Source organism: Choloepus didactylus, chromosome 1 (assembly GCF_015220235.1).
Source record: "Choloepus didactylus isolate mChoDid1 chromosome 1, mChoDid1.pri, whole genome shotgun sequence".
NCBI classification, from domain to species: Eukaryota; Metazoa; Chordata; class Mammalia; order Pilosa; family Megalonychidae; genus Choloepus; species Choloepus didactylus.
The window spans coordinates 90,761,211-90,779,573 of NC_051307.1; the positions used below are offsets into that span (position 1 = coordinate 90,761,211).

Sequence of the window (18,363 nt, forward strand, 5' to 3'; positions counted from 1 at the left end):
AGATGTAGCCCAAGATAAGAAAGCTAATCACACTACTTACTGTAGCAAAAGCTGAAAATATAAAAATTATCCAGTTAAATATCCATCAGTGAGAACTGATTAAACAGTAGAATTTCAGGCTGCTCCATCAGTTTATGTTTCGAAAGAAAAGGACATGAATTTAATGATTTGGAAACTTTCATGATATAATTTTAACAAAAAGAAATCAGAATATATTCACTCACTCAATTAAAGTATGTTTATTGGACATCTACCATGTAATAGCAGAGATAATGCAGCAAGCAATTACGTGTGTGTGTGTGTGTGTGTGTGTGTGTGTGTGATGAATATGGTAGCATGGCAGTGTGGAAGGAATGAGTTCTTATATTGTGCATAGCTACATAGGACCATAAGCCAGCAGAAACAATGCCCGCTCTGCCTTCCTCCACTGCCACTAAGATGAGGTGACTGATACACTCTGTGCAGCCAGGACCAGGGCCAGGGTGGGCAGTGGGCAGGTATCATGAGAATTGGACATTTTTGATCCTGCCACAAATCCAGGAGCATTGCTATGTTACGCTGTATGATCTTGGACAAGTTATTTTAACTCTCTTGGCCTCTGTTTCCTTTTCTGTAAAACAGGAATGATAATATCAACCTCACAGGGTTGAGGAGAGGATTTAAACCAGAATGTGTGTAAAACACATAGTACAGCACCTGGCACACAAAAGGCATTCAATAAATGGTAAATGTCAACAACATCATCCTTCCCTTGGCATTACCGCACCATTTAGTGAGCAACGTGGCACCCAAAATTGTGCTCATTCAGTCTCATTCAATTCCAAGGCAGATCTGATTATCCCCCACTCATAAATGAAGAAACCAAAGCTCAGAAAGCCAACTACACTTGCCCAAATCATATAACAAAGAAGTGGAAACCAAACCAAGGTCTGATTCCAAAGTCATACTCGGCTGACTTCCTGGAGGCCCCATGCCCAGATAAGGAATCTCTTGCTATCCCCAGTGGTGGGAGATGCAACAGGCAGAGGACTGGGGATTGCACCAAGGAAGGAGGTGGGGACTGTGCCTCTCCGTTGTTCTCTCAGGTCCCACTTTGGAAGACACAGAACTCTTTTCTACCTCTGCTTTCAAGAGGGATGGAAACAAGGAAAGGTGGTATCAGGCTCAGGACCCTCTCTACAAATCCTCTTAACCCAAGACCTTCTGAGGTTCGTGTAAGTCTCCTAAATAAAGGTCCTGGATGCTAATCATCAAAAGGAGTATTCTTGGCCTCAAGAACATAGAAGGCAGGAGTCATCCATCCCTAGGCAGAGTCTAGCTCCAGGTTAGAAAAGGAACAAGCAAGTCAATAGAGCAAGGGAACATCTAGGCCCCTGTGAGGTGGTTTGGGAGGGAAGTTCCTCCCTCATCACGTGGGCAGGACCAGAGCACAGCCCCCAGCTGGCCAGTCACACCGAACAGCTCCACTTGCCCTCAGCCCATCACCCCGCCCACGGCCATCACCAGCATAAACAGATTCCTTCCACACTGCCACTAAGCTTTACTGAAATATTTTGAATACTCTATCAAAAAAAAAAGATAATGGAACCATCCTACTTCCCCCATAATCCCTCCTCCAGCCTGGTGATCATTCTGTTCTAGAAAACCAGAGAGGCTAGGTGATTTCTTCAATAATTTCTCTATCAGCAGAATAGTGTTCAGTGACTGAAGACAAACACACCTACCTAGGGAGTTACATTCAATACCAGTTAAATGCAGCTCAGAGGACAGAGAAGTATAGGAGGAGAAAAAGGCGAAGGGGTCAAAGAGAGCAGTAGTCTGACATCTGGAAGTCTCCAGGGAAAATGCTTAGGCCAAAGCTTACCTCCAAGGGAAGTTTTCACAAGTAATCACAATAATATCATTCAAAGCAGCACTGAGTTAATTTAAGTTTCATTTGATCCAAAGCACTTTAAATCATCTCGTGAACCCAGAAAGAAACACTTCCAACTATGGCCAAAAGAGTGGGACTCTGAGGCAAAAAGACTCAGAAGAAAAGCTAAAAATCAGGGATCAAGTATAAGGCAGAACAAGTTTAGAGAAACCAGTTGCCCCCCTTCCTTACCCAGTGTGTGTATATTTTAAAGTGTAATTTTCTTTAAGCACCTTATCAGTCCACAGGGTATCCTGGAAATACCATTCTTAAATTTCCTACAAGAAAAGGCTCTTGCGCAGACTTCCCACTGCCAGCCTGCCTTGAATCCACTCACACAGCACCTACCAGAGGAGGGAGAAACCACCCATGTGCAAATACCCCAGGCACTGACAGCTCCCGCTCTCCCCACCTTAATCCTCTCTGCAATGCACTCAAATCCTAACAAATTCCCTAATTGCTTCTAATCCCAGGGCAAGCTGCTCCTCGGCAGTGCCTGGCTGACTTGCCGTGACCCACCGGAGCAAACCTGCGGGCAGAGCTGCAGACCACTGACCAGGGATGCCTTACCGTGGCCTCTCCCCGGTCAGCTCTCACATGAGTCAGGACACCCACGGGCAGCCACACTTCACCACTGTGCTGCAGAGATTCCTGTTCAAGGTCTGTCCGGAGAATTGGGAGTGAACGGGAGCTGAGGAGGGAGACAGAGAACGCCACAGAGCCCAGGCCAGACTGAAAAAGTTAAGGGGCTTTTGTTCTGACTCTGCTCACAGATGTTGCAACTTGCCTTCCACCAGGCAGCCAACTTCACCCGGTCCAGAAGATCTGTTGTTCTAATCCGCCCAGCTGGAGTGACCTTTGAAACCTCTGGCTGCTGGCTGCAGAGGCTGTCTCTTTCTCTCTCAATGGAGTCCTGGCGGAACCAGGGGTGGAAGCTCACAGGTTTTTACTTGTTCGGAGCTGTAGATTCCAATCAGAGTGTGGAGCAAAGGGAGGATTTGTTCAGGGAGCTGAGTCTTTGGAGGCGCTGGGCACACCCCCAACTCCACATCTGGCCTGGGACGCCATTCCAATCCCTTGGCACATCTGGCCTGAGGTTACCACCCAAGGCTCACAGGAGATCTGCCTCTTAAGACCCAGGGCCTTCCTCCTTAAACTAAAGCCCTATTTATGATCCCTAGAGTGGAAGGCAATCCTGGAATGCAGATGGATGGAGAACTCCCGTGCTGCAATTCTTGGAAGGAAGTGGGCTGACGTTGAAGCAGGGTCCACAGATTGTGTTCAAGTGCACAGGAGCTTGCAGGACTGGTCCTGACCCCTGGAGGGCTTCAGGAGCTATGCTTGGGGCATACTCTAAAAGGGGGTAGCAAGGTGGTACCCAGCCCAAGCTCTCTCCTTCAGGGAGTGAGGGCATTTCCACAGTTCCAAGGGAATCTTTCATCCTATGCAACTCATGCCCTGGGACAGAACGAGACCACGTGAATCAGGAGTGACATGAATCATGTCTGATTCTTGACTAACTGGTATTTTCATAACACCTAGGTGACACTTCTTTCCCTCTAGCTCAGCAGTTCTCAAACTTTTTGATCTCAGGGCCCTTTAATACTCCTAAAAATTATAGAAATCCTAAAGATATTTTGTTTCTGGATTATAGCTATTGATACTTATGGATGAGAAATTAAAACTGAGAAATATTAACATTACATGTTAACACCTTTTAAAGAAAGACAATGATTTTTCTTTTTTCATTATTTTCTGAAACAGAGAAAGGTTAGTAAGACTTATTTTACATTTTTGTAAATTTCTTTAATGCCTGGCTTAATAGAAGACACCTGGATTTTCCTATCTGCTTCTACATTCTGTTGTGATATCGCAGTACTTGTAGCTGCTAGAAAACTCTACTGTACACTTGAGAGAGAATGAGAGTGAAAAAGATAAACATCTTATTACAAAAACAATCTGATCCTCATGGGCCCCCTAAAAGGGGTTGGGAAAAGCGGTTTTATAGGAGTGCTGGCATGTGGCTTTAAGGGATTTGTGGCGAAGAGGGTGAATCAAATGCCTAATTTGATTCCATCTTTTCTTCTAGAGAGAATGGTTGAACAGATGTGGATCAGAGAGATTTGCAGCCTGAGATAGATAACTGATGAACAGAACACCTTTAAATCAATTAAGTCCCTGGCCAACACCGAATACACACCCCCAACTCTGGAAGACTTGGCACATGGTAAATATTAAAAATTTTTTTGGCTGAATAAAGGAATGAATGAATCCAAGAAACCATGCTGCTCCCCCCTAAGGAGTGCAGGTGAACCCAGATCTGTCTTCTAGAGGTCTCTGGTGAAGGGCAACAGGACTGGAAAGTCATTTTGAATTGGAGAGAACCAAGGACAATGATTTGGGTAAAAACATGAAATGTGCACCCATCAAATCTGTGGGTGACATTAAGCAAACAGGAACAGCTGGATGACACCTGAGGGATAAACACAACCCTGAAAGATCAGTCGGACAGACCAGCACTTGGCAGGAAGATTAAAAGAAAAAAAATTTTAATTCCTATACTTAGGCTTGAAAATAAAAACAAAATAATTGCCCAAGTACAAAATGGGTGGCTGATTGGAAACAATGAACAAAGACTTCTGGTCCCACTGGGCCGAGGCCAGGTCTCATGTTAGTGCCGTCATCAAATCCTTTTTACCACCCATCATAGTTGGCAGTCAGGTGTTTGTATGGCTATTAGATTAACATCTGTCTCCCCTAGTGGAGTGGTTACCCACTACTGTATCCCCAATCCTAGAATATTGATGAGCACATCATAAGTTCTCCATAAATAACATGTGGAATGAAGGGATTTGGGTTAAAAAAAAAAAGTTATTTCCAAACTATAACATAATTTATTTTGTTCTATGGAGAATCTTGTAAATATCATGAGGGAGGACGTGGGGAAAGGAGAAAGTGAACAGGTCACAATGATGAAAAAATCTACCCCTCTAGGGCTATAGGTATTTGGCTCCAGACACATGGATGCCAGTCCTAGCTCTACACCTGGCATGTAATTCAAGTGCATCCTTTCTACTCTTTGCTTCTCAGTCTTCCTGTCTGTGAAATGGGTATAATCACATCCTGCCCTGGAATACATACTCGGGTTTCTTCTGGCATCCCGAGTCATTCAGATCCCGGACCCTGGGTTCCCATATGAAAGCAGGCAAAGCCAGTCTGCTCTTATCCCTGACAGCAGAGTTCTGCCCTGAGCCACCAGGCAGCCTCTCTGTCCCCATGACTTCCTGGGTCTTTCCTCTTGAAAAGCACACTAAAGGAAAAGCAGACAGAATCATTGCCCATGTCAGCCAGGCCACATCAGCAGAGAGGTAAACCACGGGTGGGAGGAGGACGTCTGCTCAGCAACACACAGCCCTGAGTGTCCACATCTTTGGCAGAGAGTTATTTATAAATTTTCTTAAAAGGGGACACAACACACACATGCACAGATCAAATCAAATAAGCATACCCAACCACACATACAGTGTAAACCAGCGAGGCCTGGTCTCCCTTTCTGCTGGGATTCTTGCTTAATTTGGGATTTAATGAGAACAGGCTGAGAGAAGTCTTCTGCAACAAAAATCATATGCAAAAAGAAACCAAAGCCAGAACCAGAAACCCTGATTATAACTATAGTAACAGAATGAACACTCTTAACATAATCTAGCAACAACCCTAAAGTTCACTCATTTCATTATCAGGTTATCACCCCTACAGAAGTGAGTTTGGAATCTCAAGTGTGTTCATCCAACTCCTATCACTATCATGCCCTTCTCATGTGCCATGACTCCTCCTCCCATTCCACTTGTGCCTGTTTGTTTAAACCCCAAGAGATGAGCACTGTGAGTATCAAGCGGGGGCAACCCCATCAGCCCCCAGTCCCCAGAGTCCAGGAAATTGACTTGGGGAATAGGAACAGTGCTCAGGCCTCCCATCCCCAGAAGGCCTGATAGGGAGGAAACAGGCAGGCAGACGGCAGTGTCTGTTGCTAAACTGTCATGCAGGTGACAGTCTCTGGAAGTCTTAGTTTACTTATCAGTGAGATGGAGCAGAGCCAATACCAGCCTACCACACAGGGTTGTTATGCAGGTCAGCAGCATGGAAGACAAGCAGTCCATCCCAGGTCAAGTCACAGAGTGCGTGCTCAATACATGGTTGGGAGGTGTGTGTGTGGGGGGGTGTGCTGCTGCTTCTGTATTTATTTTAAGACTTTTGTCAGAAGCTAGGAGGATAAAAGCACCCTTGACCAAGGAGGGAGCCCCAGGAGAAAAAGGGAGGCAGGTCCAGAGGGTGAAATCAAGCAGGAGAGTCGACGACTCTGGAGCTCACTATGACTGCACTCCTAACTAGCTGTGTGGCCTTAGGAAAGTCACGTCCCTTCTCTGGTCCTCTGTCTCTACATGGGCTAATGGCCTTTCTGGACCCTTCCCGCCCTAGAGTGCTGGTGTCTCTGGAATGGCTGCAGCTCTCCACAGGGCATGCAAGCAGGCAGGAAAGGTTCCAGCAGGGGGAGCCAAGCCCAGAACAGGGACAAGATACTGCAGGACCTGGGAGAGGAGGCAAATCCTCCCTACTGGAAAAAAGACTTCTCTCCTTGGCGCACAGTGCCTGGTAGGCGAATCAGGCAGGTGCACATGATGCTCGAGGCACACCTGTGAGACACCAACACAGGCTGTGAAGACTGAGCCAGAAAAAGTGTTTGGCTATGCAGATGGCCCAGCTGCCAGCCTCTGGGAGCTCTCTGGGTCAAGCTCTCTGATTAGATGAGGTCTGTTAAGAGAGGGGCTGGGGCTGGCAGCGCTGCAGAAAATCCCAGGGTCAGGGAGGGGAGGAGAAAAAAGAAAATCTAATAGCCACTGTTTCAGAGCACTTACTATGTGTCAGGCAATGGACTAAGTACATTCCATGCTCATTATTTATATACTCCATATTTTATGAATTTTCCTACTTGATAAAATTTATTTGTAACACCCAAATCTATACTTGTGGCACTTTCATAGTCATTTGTGGACATATGCAGTGCAGTGAAAAATTTGCATTACCCAGCGTGTACGTTCCCAGCTGAGGGTGAACAAGGTGACACTCTGCCTTCTTGCTTCAGTTCTCATTATTACTGAAAATAAATGTCCTTTTTGCATTATATTTAGTGCCACAATTTTCACATTTTTGTGCTTTTCGTTGGTGATTTCACTGTTTAGAGTGGCCCCAAGCATATGCTGGAGTGCTATCTAGTGTTCCTAAGTACAAGAAAGCTGTGAAGCAACTCACGGAGGAAACACGTGGATTAGAGAAGCTTTGTCCAGGCATGAGTTATAGTGCTTTTGGCCATGATTTCAGTGTTGATGAATCAAAAATAGATATTAAGTAAGGTGTCTTTAAATAGAAACTTACGTAAAACAAGGTTATGTATTGATCATTTGACAAAACTTTTGTGATCAGAGGCTTGCAGGAACCTAAGCCTGTATTTCACTCAGGAGCAATGGTTTGGTGTTCACTATTCAGTGTTCATAGCAACTTTACAGAACATAACTATTGCAAATAACAAGGACAGAATATACTTAAGGTGACTTAATCCCCTAGCAGAGTGGCAAATACTAACAAAAGAACTAATGGGACAGGGCGTTGGGGAATATAATTCACCCCTAAAGTAAATGGAATATCTTCCTGTTCTTCCTACCACTTCATCTACCACCACCATCAACCTCCTGGTTCAGCCAACATTTAGTAACTTAATTATCCTGAAACTGGAATCTTGGTCAGGAAGTTGGAAGAGATAGCGGGCAGGGCTTAGAGAGCCTACAGCAGTATGAGTATTTACAGTGTCAGAGGATTGAGAGAGACAGAGAAAGGGGAAGAGGAGTCAAAAGCATCACCCATCTGTGTCTCAAGTCCATCATGATCCTTCCCTCCTCTCCAGGGGAAAAGAAACCCCAAGAAGGAAGTGTCTCAGGATTCTGATCACACCCCTCACAGGATGAGGCTCTGAGCAGCTTCCCTAGCCCCAGCTGCCCCGACCATCCCTCCTTTCTTAGTTCACTGGAAACACACACTGCTCCCTCTGCTTCCTGCGGGGAGTTGGCTCTCTGGGGATGATCTGAAGATAGGGGCCCAGAGGATACTGCGCTAGGAGGGCCCTTCGATTCTGGGTGCACAGATCCAAGTGAACTGTGAGCAGAACGCGCCCAGGTCGGGCTGCTGGACACGGTCCCTGCTCTTCGCCACGTGATTAGGGGAGAGGCCAGTATCCCATGACGTATTTCTCCTGGGAAACATCAGCTCCGTGGCTGGACTAATGCTTGGTTGATTCAAGGAGAGAACCGGACGGCGCTTCTGTGGGAGCCCCTGCCTTTCCATGTGAGAGCCTCAGGCACTGAGCTGGAACAGTGTCTTCCAAGGAGAAGGGGAGGGAGAAACAGCACTGCTGACAGGAGGGCTGCAGAGAAGAGGAACGCTAAGAATGAAGGCTGAGTTTGAAGACTATCACCAGCCACAAGCTGCCCCAAGCTCCTGCAGAACCATCTGGGGCCCGAGGCAGTTGCCATTGCCCATCTTGCACAATCTAGCATAGCCGTGGTTGACTTGAGCCTCCCTTACTCAGAAGTCTGGACACCTCTTTTCCAAATTCTCCCCCATGTGACAGAGCCAAGGAAAAGAAAGCTTGAGCCAACCTGATTTATCAACCCCTACAGGCTCTGGGATTTGAGGTGTGGGTTTGCAGTTGTTTTCTAATAAGTCCCATCAACACAATCTGCCTCCTCCAGCATGAAGTCCAAGACCTGGCAAACAGTGCTATGGATTTCTAGTTTTCCTTCCTCCCTTGGTTACCACTGACAGAAAAGGGCCGGTGCACACAGAAAGGGAATGAAATGGGAGTCAAGCCCAGAACTGTATCATAAACACAGTTGGGGTAACCACCAGTTCCAGGATGCTAGTAACAAAAAACATACAACCCAAGGGTAAACTGGGTGGTGACTACAAGGCAGTGAACTTCCACGCTTTGTAGTCAGTCATACTTGGACTTGAAACCTGCCTCTGCCACTTAGTAGCTGAATGAGCGTGGATGATTTACTTAACTTCTCTAAGCCTCAATATCCCCATCTGTAAATTAGGATTTAAAAACCTGCTTTATAGGCTTGCATGGAGATTAGAGGCTACTTCAAGTATCTAACATAAAGTAGATACTCAAAATACTCAATACACTGTAACCATAGTATGTGATTTCTAGCAATGCCTAGCACATAGCAAGCACTCAACAAATGGTAACTATTGATGAAGAGTAAGGTATCAAGAATCACTAGGTGTTTTAGTTCATTTAAATATTGCTGAAAATATTGCCACATCTATCACAAAGAGTAGATTACTAATTCATACTATTATTTTGAGTTTTTTTTAATGATTTACTTGTAATTGGCTAGACAATACACATCATTTTCACCTTCCCAAATTTTGGCTTACTATTAACACAGGAATATGGCTGGGTCCCAAAATGTCAAGGCTGGAAGGAAACTTAAATTACCTAGTCTAATAATCTTATTTTACAGAGAAGAGAACTGAGGCCCAGAGCAGACTAATTTATCCTTAAAGATGGGGCAAAGATCTTTGAAGTGTGCAAGGCATAGTGAACAAACCATGATGATCTAAGCAGGTATACCTCATCTACCTCCAGTACAGAACTGAACTTGGGGTGGGGATGAAGGGATGGTAGTACATGTATATAAGAGCAAGAAAATTCACCTGGTAAAGGGATGAGTCAAGAAGAGTTTGGGGAAATACAGTCATTAAATTGATTAGACTAGATTGTGGAGGACTGAGTAGTTTGAAGCTGTTATGTCCCCCAGAAAAACATGTTCTTAGATTTAAACCATTCCTGCAGGGGTGGACCTTTTGTAAATAGGACTTTTTGACAAGGCTACTTCAGTTAAGGCATGACCCACTTCATTCAGGATGGGTCTTAATTCTCTAACTGCAGTTCTTTATAAACAGAATGAATACAGAGAGAGAAGGAGAAAGCCATGGAAGCCAGAAACTGAAAGCAATGAAACCCAGAAGAGAAGGGAAAGACCAGCAGACACTGCTGTGTGCCTTGCCATGTGGCAGAGAAGCCAAGATCACCAGCAGCCCATCTTTGAGAAGAAAGTATCACCCCAATGATACCTCGATTTGGACATTTTCCTGGATTCTAGTTGTAAGCAAATAAATTCCCATTGTTTAAGCCAAACCATTTCGTGGTAATTTGCTTTAAGCAGCCTTCCTAGGAAACTAAAACAAGGGCCTAGATAATAGCAATGGAGTTTAAACTCTGTTCTCTTAGCTAATGCTACCAAAAGGGTTTTTCCCTTAAAATTTAACATCGAATTACTGTCTTAACTTACTAAATACTTTCCTAATCAAGATCTCACTTCATCTCTACAACTTCCTCTGAGATATATTATTAAACCCATTTTATTGATGGGAAAACTGAGATTCAAAGACCAAGGTCACATAGCTAAGAAAGCAGAACCTGGAATCCAGTCTTTCTGAACTCCAAATCTTAGGCACAATTTAGTAACATGCTCGGGAAGCATTTATCAAGATACGTTACATTTTATTATAATAAATACCATGCCCAACAGGAATTTCCAGTATAACATATTTGATGATATTTCCTTAGACTTTCATGCAGTGATTTCTGGAGGGTACAAATTTGACTAACATAGTCAATATCTTGCCCAGGGAAAGCCCCTTTTATTTGTCCTGTACAAATGGATGACTTCATTCCAATTCCTGGGACTTGAGGGAGAGACCTGCTTAATCTCTGGCAAAAGACTGCAGGGGTTATGTGGAACCTGACTCCCAGGGGTATAAATCTCCCTGGCAACGCAGGATATGACTCTCGGGGATGAACCTGGACCCAGCATCGTGGGATTGAGAACATCTTCTCGACCAAAAGGGGGAAGTGGAATGAAAAAAAATAAAGTTTCAATGACTGAGAGATTTCAAATGGAGTCAAGAGGTCACTCTGGTGGACATTCTTACGCACTATACAGATATCCCTTTCTAGGTTTTAGTGAATTGGAATAGCTAGAAGTAAATACCTGAAGCTATCAAACTCCAACCCAGTGGCCTTGACTCCTGAAGATGACTGTATAACAATGTAGCTTACAAGGGGTGACAGTGTGATTGTGAAAACCTTGTGGATCGCACTCCCTTTACCCAGTGTATGTATGGATGCGTAGAAAAATGGGGACAGGGACTAAATAAAGATTGGGGTGGGATGGGAAGGATTATTTGGGTGTTCTATTTTACTTTTGTTTTTTATTCTTCTTTTTATACTTTATGGTGTAAAGAAACTGTTCAACAAATTGCGGTGATAAAGGCACAACTATATGATAGTACTGTGAGCAGTTGATTGTATACCATGGATGATTGTATGGTATGAGAATATATCGCAATAAAACTGAATTTTAAAAAATGTAGACATTAAAAAAAAAAGACAGGGAGAGAGGGAGGGAGGGAAAGAAAGAAATGGTAAAGTGACAAAATATTAAAGTTGGTAGATCGGGGTATCGGTGGAGGGGGGTTGAGGTATGCTGGAGTTCTGTGTATGGGATTTGTATTATTTTTGCAACTGTTACTGTAAGTTTGAATTTATTTCAAAATAAAAATTTAAAAAAAATGCAAACCTGAAAAAAATTAAAATTAAGGAAAAAAAAAGACTGCAGGGGTGACATTGCCATCTGGAGATATACCTCTCCCCATGCACAAAGATACTGTCACAAGACAGTTCACTTTCTCTTCCCATTCACAGACAAAAAATCTCTGTGCTTTCCCCCAAAGGCATCCTGCTCTTCTCCTGACTCCCCTTGCCTCTCCTACCACTGGCTGGGCACAACCCCAGAACCTCAGCCTTGGGTGCTGTATTGGAACTGCCAGGAGAATTTCTTGGCAAAGTATGACAAGCCCGATTACCACATACAGTTCACCCCCTGCCCTCACCCTCCTGCGACAGGAGGGCTCCTCCCCAGACAGCCTCCAGCTGTGGTGGAGAAACAACTGGCTTATTGTTTCCTGGAACTTGCCCAGGGACAGTGGAAGGCTGCCGTCCTAAACCAACCAGGTTTATCAGCCCAGGGATCAAAAAGTCAGGCTCAGACACAGTGCTGCTCCTCCAGGCGCCTTCTCCACTTGGAGGGGCTGTGTCCCCTCTCTCCCTTCTGCTAGCTCCACCCCCACCTAGTGCTGCCCAGAGTCCCACTAGGGGCAGGGGCAGAGGGGAGCCTGCCTCTCTGAGGTTCCTTCTGGATTTTTGGAAACCAAGCCAACTTTAGGCCCTTTGTGAAGGAGACTCACTCACTCTAGGAATTCGGAATGTCAGAGCTGGGGGAACCTTAGAAACTATCCAATCCCGCTCCATCCCCAGAGGAGTACAGCTGTGAGGCCACCTAATTCTAAAACATCAACTTTACTCAGTGATTTTGGGGGGTGGGGGACAACTTTACATTAAAACCAATACATTCACATTATTGGATAGAAAGCCAAATTTAAGTAGATTTTTAAAATAAACATAGGACTTCAAAGAAATGCTATGCTTTCTGAAAACTGCTTCAGACTATACTCTAAGCCCCTTGTGATGGTTAAGTTCATGAGTCAACTTGGCCAGGTGATGGTGTCCAGGTGTCTGGTCAAGCAAGCTCTGGCCTAACCATTACTGCAGGGACATTTGTGGCTGGTTAATAAGCCAGAAGCTGGTTTATTAAATCATCAGTCAATCGGCTGCAGCTGTGACTGATTATATCAATGAAGGGCATCTTCCTCAATGAGAGAATTCAATCAGCTGGATTTAATTCAATCAGTTGAAGACTTTTAAGGGAGAAAGAGAGAGAACCTTTACTTTTAGCCAGCAAAGCATTTCCTGAAGAGTTCATCAAACACCTTCATTGGAGTTGCCAGTTTGCGGCCTGCTCCACAGAATTTGGACTCATGCATCCCTACAGTTGCATGAGACACTTTTATAAAATCTTAAATTTACAGATATCTCTTGTTGGTTCTGTTTCCCTAAAGAACCCTAACTAATATACCCCTACTCCCAAAATACATTTTCTCTCTCCATTGCCCTTTGAGGTGGCAAAGTCTGAGAAGCACTGGCCCAAACTAGCCCTTCTGTTTTATGGTAAGGAAACCTAAGGTCCCAGCAAGGGAAGTAACTGTAAACCACAATATTTATTGTTACTTGCAGAAATAACCCATTCATTGAATGCTTATGGGGAGGGTGAAGGTTTTACATAAGCTCTCTTTAATTTTCAAAGCAACTCTATAAGACAGGTATTATTTTCATTTTAAAAATAAAGAAAAGACTCAGAAGTTAAAGAATATATTTGAGATCTCAAAGCTGATCACTACCAACTACTTATTGTCAGTGGGATCAGAATCCAGGTCTCTGACTCCAAGGTTTAAATTCCTGGTGACAGTGTCACACTTAGAAATGCCACAGGGAAGAGCCAAGAGTGGGACAGAGTCCAGAGTCATGGTGTCTTGTCCTGATCTGCCACTAGGTTACACACAGCCACGGAAGTCAAAAGGACCTTTGCTCACCTTCTCCTTCTATAGATGTGAAAACCAAGGTCCAGAGAGAAAGGACTGGCTTAAGGCCAGGGCCACTGAATTTCAGAGACAGGATCTATTAACAGTGGGGGCCTGGGGAAGTACCCTAACCTCACTTGAATTAGAAGACCCCTAACGCCCAGACATATAATTTATAATCTTACGTACACATCCTTTCAGCCTCTCTCTGAGTTTGCGCACACACAGGGGCACTCACACAATTAATTCTTCAGATGGCAGCCCAGACTAGCTATCCTAAGCCCCGGGGAGCATGCTAAGGGATCCTGACAATCACCATTTGCTTCTGGTTCTGAGAACAGCTTGTCAATCTGCTAGTGATTAGTTAAGCATGGTATACCAGGAAGCAGAACATATACACAGTAGCAAAAAGCCACAAGCATGCACACCCCTCAGCAAGGAAATCCCAGAAGTTTGTTAATCCCTGCAGTTCGCATCTATGAGAATCTTCTCCAGATCTCTGATAATTGTCTAAAAGGCCCACTCCACGACTGGACAAAAACATGCAAAGATGCCACTCCCTCCTGACTACCTAGAACAGTTTACACAACTGGTGGTTCCCATCCTGATCACCAGGCCAACCAAGCATTTGTTTATCAGGTTTGTGCTCCCAGCACAGCAGGAAGAACCCTGACCTAAGGATCAGAGGGCACAGTCTATCCATACCTGTCACTGTGTGTCTACTGAGCACTGACAAGCCCTCCACAAGAAAAACAAGGTGGAGGCTACAACAGAGCGGTGGACACTGAATCATCACAGTACCGTGAGATCCGTGCTGCAGGGAGGACAACGACACACACCTCACTTCTAGAACTCTCTCTGCCAATGGTCTCCATTTGCTCTCATTTGACCTCACTCCTTGCTCCTGATTTTCCTTCCCAATTGAAGTGGCTGCTCTCTGGATATAATATGCAATCTGTGGCCTGCAGGCCCCCGGGGTGTCCCAGGTGGATGGGGTGTCCTTGGGGCTGGAATGGTGTTTGCTGAGTCGGGGGATTCTCTGGGCCCCAATCTTAGGCCAGGGAGGGCCCAGGACCTCAGCCCTCCCCACTTTGTTTCTGACAGCTCGATGGTATAACTGCCATCTCCCCAACCAGACAGGGGCAGAGGCAGTGGAGATTTAAAGACACAGCACTTTCTCAGGGCTGCAGAGGTAACATTTGCTGGGCAGGCCAGGAAAGGTCAGCTTTGGGGAGATGATGGAGAAGCTCTTGGTGCCCTCCCTGATCCCTACAAGGCACTTTGGAGCCATTCTGCGCCCCCTTCATGGGTACCTGGCCCTATTTTGGCTGAGAGAGCCTGACTTGGGAAAGTCCTCCCTGGAGTACCCACCCTCCCAGAATATGCCCTCCAGGCAAGAGCTCCATGAGACAAGAAAGGAGTATAAGAAACTGTAGAGATGGACAGTCTGAGGCAAAGGCTTTCTGTGTCCAACACCCGGGAAAGGAAGGTCTGTCTGTCTTTTGGGAAACAGGGAAGGATCAAACTCCAGTAAACAGGGGAACTTCAAAACAACCAAAAAGCAAAAGTCCAAGACAAGACAGAGGCCCAGAAAGACAGGGAAAACCCTGCACACTATGTACACCTTGGGCAGACTTTCCTGACAGGAGGGCTGAAGCTAAAGAAAACCTCTGTCTTATCACCAGCTGGATACAAAACCAAGAAACAGACATCTCAGGGAATAAATCTCAGACTTAACATTTTAAAATATTAAAATGTACAGGGTGCAACAAGTGAGTATAAGACAAATAAAGAAATAGGAAATGATGGCCCATCCAGAGGAAAAGGAAAAAATACAGAAAAACCTACAAAGAAGATAAGAATGTGGATATACTGAACAAAGCCATTTAAAAAATGATCTTAAAAATGTCCAAGGAAATGAAGAAAAATACAGAGAAAGAACTAAAGGATATCAGGAAAATAATAAATAAGCAATATGAGAGTCTAAGTAAAGAGACAAAAATTTTAAAAAGGAACCAAATAGAATTACAGGAGTTGAAGATCACAATAACTGAAATGAAAAAAGCCCAAGATGGTTTCAAAAGCAGATTGGAGCTGGCAGAAGAATCAGTGAATCTGAAGACAAGATACTTAGAAATGAGTCAGGCTGAGGAACAGAAAGGAAAAAATAATATTAAAAACAAAAATAGCCTAAGCAGCCATGGAACACCATCAAGCACAGCAACATATGCATTATGGGAGTTGCAGAAGGAGAAGAAAGAGAGAAAGGGACAGAAGGAATACTCAAAGACATAATGACAGAGACCTTCCCAAAACTAGTAAAAATTGTGAATATGCACATCCAAAAAGTTCACAGAACACAAAATAGGAGAAACATGAAGAAAAATACATCCTGTAATGTGTGATTACACTATCAAACACAAGGACAGGAGAGAGTTCTGAAAGCTGCAAGAGAAAAGCAATGTGTTACATACAAGGGAGTCCCAGTTAGACTGAGTTCCAAATTCTCATCAGAAACCATAAAGGCAAGAAGGCAGTGGGTTGAAATACTTAAAGCATGGAAAGAAAACAACTGCCAGCCAAGAATTTTATATCCAGCCAGACTTTCTTTCAAAAATGAGGGAGAGATTAAGGCACTCTCAGATAAACAAAAGCTGAGGAAGTTCATCACCACTAGACTTCCCCTAAAAGCAAATGCTAGAGGGAGTTCTTCAGACTGAAATGATAAGACACTAGACAGTGGTTCAAAGCAGCACAAGAAATAAAGACCTGCAGTAAAGGTAACTATTTGGGTAATTATAAAAGCTAGTATTATTGTTGTTTTATTTGGTATGTAACTCCACTTCTTAATTCCTACAGGTGCTAAAATGCAAATGCATAAAAAGTAATGATAAATCTATGTTTCTGGACATACAATTTACAAAGATATAAGTGTTAATAAGTATGAAAAAATTGGGGGAGGACAGAGGGGTTTAGGAAAAGTATATGTGCTTGCTACTGAGGTTAAGTTGGTATCAAACCAAACATAATTGTTATGTACTAAGGATGTTAATTTTAACCCCATGGTAACCACAGGGAAAATAGATGAAAAATATATCCAGATAGAAATGAGAAGGCACTCAATATAGTACAGCACAAGGAAGCAAAGAAATATAAAAGTAGGCATTAATGGAAGTGAAGGACAAAAAAGATGTAAGATGTACAAAGGCTAAATAGCAAAATGGCAGAAGAAAGTCCCACATTATCAGTAGTGACATTAAATGTAAATGGATTAAACTCTCCCATCAAGAGTCAGAGATTGGCAGAAAGGATAAAAAAGCATGACCCAACTATAGGCAGTCTGCCAGAGACTCATCTAAAAGTCAAAGGTACAAGTAAATTGATGGTGAAAGGATGGAAAAATATATACCATGAGCTTGGGTGGCTATATTAACATATGACAAAATAAACTTTAAGTGAAAAACTGTTATGAGGGACAAGGGTGATCATTATAAAGATAAAGGGGACAATTCAACAAGAAGATGTAACAATTATAAATACATATGCCCCAAAATATAGGAAGCAAATACTGGCAGACTTGCAAGAAGAAAGTTCTACATTAATAACAGACAGCTTTTAATGTAGAATTGACAGTTCTACATTAATAATAGGATAATTTAACACACCAATCTCAGTAACAGATAGAACGTCTAATCAGAATATCAATAAAGAAGTATAGGACTTGAATGACAAATTAAACCAACTAGACCTAACAGACATATATAGAACACTGCACCCAATAAAAACAGAACACACATTCTTCTTGAGAACACATGGATCATTTTTCAGAACAGACTATATATTGGGTCACAAAATAAGTCTCAATAAACTCAAAAATATTGAAATAATACAATGTATATTCTCCGACCACAATGGAATGAATCTAGAAATTAATACAGGGAGAAATGGAAAATTCACAAATAATGGAAATCAAACAACATACTCTTAAACAACCATGGGTTAAAGAGGAGATCACAAGTAAAATTAGGAAATATATTGAGGCAACTGAAAATATACAACATATCAAAATTTGAAGAGGAGGGAACACTCTCTAACTCATTCTGTGGGGCCAACAACCTCACACCAAAGCTGAATAAAGATATCACAAGAAAAGAAAACCACACACCAATATATCTTACAAGTACAAATGCAAAAATCCTCAACAAACTACTAGCAAACTGAATCCAAGAGCACATTAAAAGAACTACACACCATGATTAAGTGGTGTTTATTCCTGGTATGCAAGGGTGGTTCAACATAAGAGAATCAATCAATCTAATACACCACATTAACAAAATGAAAGGAAAAAACCACATGATCATCTCAATTTATGCAGAAAAGACATTTGAAAAATTACAGTACCTTTTCCTGATAAAAACACTCAGAACACCAGGAATAGAAGGAAACGTCTATTAACACGATTAAAGGGCGTCTCGGAAAAGCCCACTGCTAACATTCTACTTAAGGGAGAAAGACTGAAAGCTTTCCCTCTAAGATCAGGAACAAGACAAGGATGCCCACTGTCACCAATGTATTCAACATTGTAGTGGAAGTTCTAGTCAGAGCAATTAGGCAAGGAAAAAAAAAGGCACACAAATTGGAAAGGAAGAAGTAAAACTTTCCCTGTTTGCAGATGATATGATCTTATATACAGGAAATCCTGAAAAATCCACAACAAAGCTCCCAGAGCTAATAAATGAATTCAGCAAAGTTGTGGGGTACAAGATCAACACCCAAACATCAGTAGCATTTCTATACTGGCATGGACAATAAGAAGAAGAAACCAAGAAAATAATTCCATTCACAACAGCTAC

General features: G+C 43.2%; 1 protein-coding gene across 3 annotated transcripts in view; it reads right to left on the reverse strand.

Annotated features, from left to right (window-relative positions):
• MYLK (myosin light chain kinase) overlaps window positions 1-18,363 on the reverse strand; it is a 319,613-nt gene that overhangs the window by 199,703 nt on the left and 101,547 nt on the right. Inside the window, exon 1 of one of the 3 annotated variants that reach the window (XM_037837074.1) lies at window positions 2,483-2,720. The exons of 1 other annotated variant lie outside the window; for it this stretch is intronic. The gene's annotated coding sequence lies outside the window, so the exon portion shown is untranslated. Of the gene's footprint in view, window positions 1-2,482; window positions 2,721-18,363 lie in introns of those variants that run through there. One more of the 3 variants, XM_037837055.1, reaches the window with a different exon arrangement.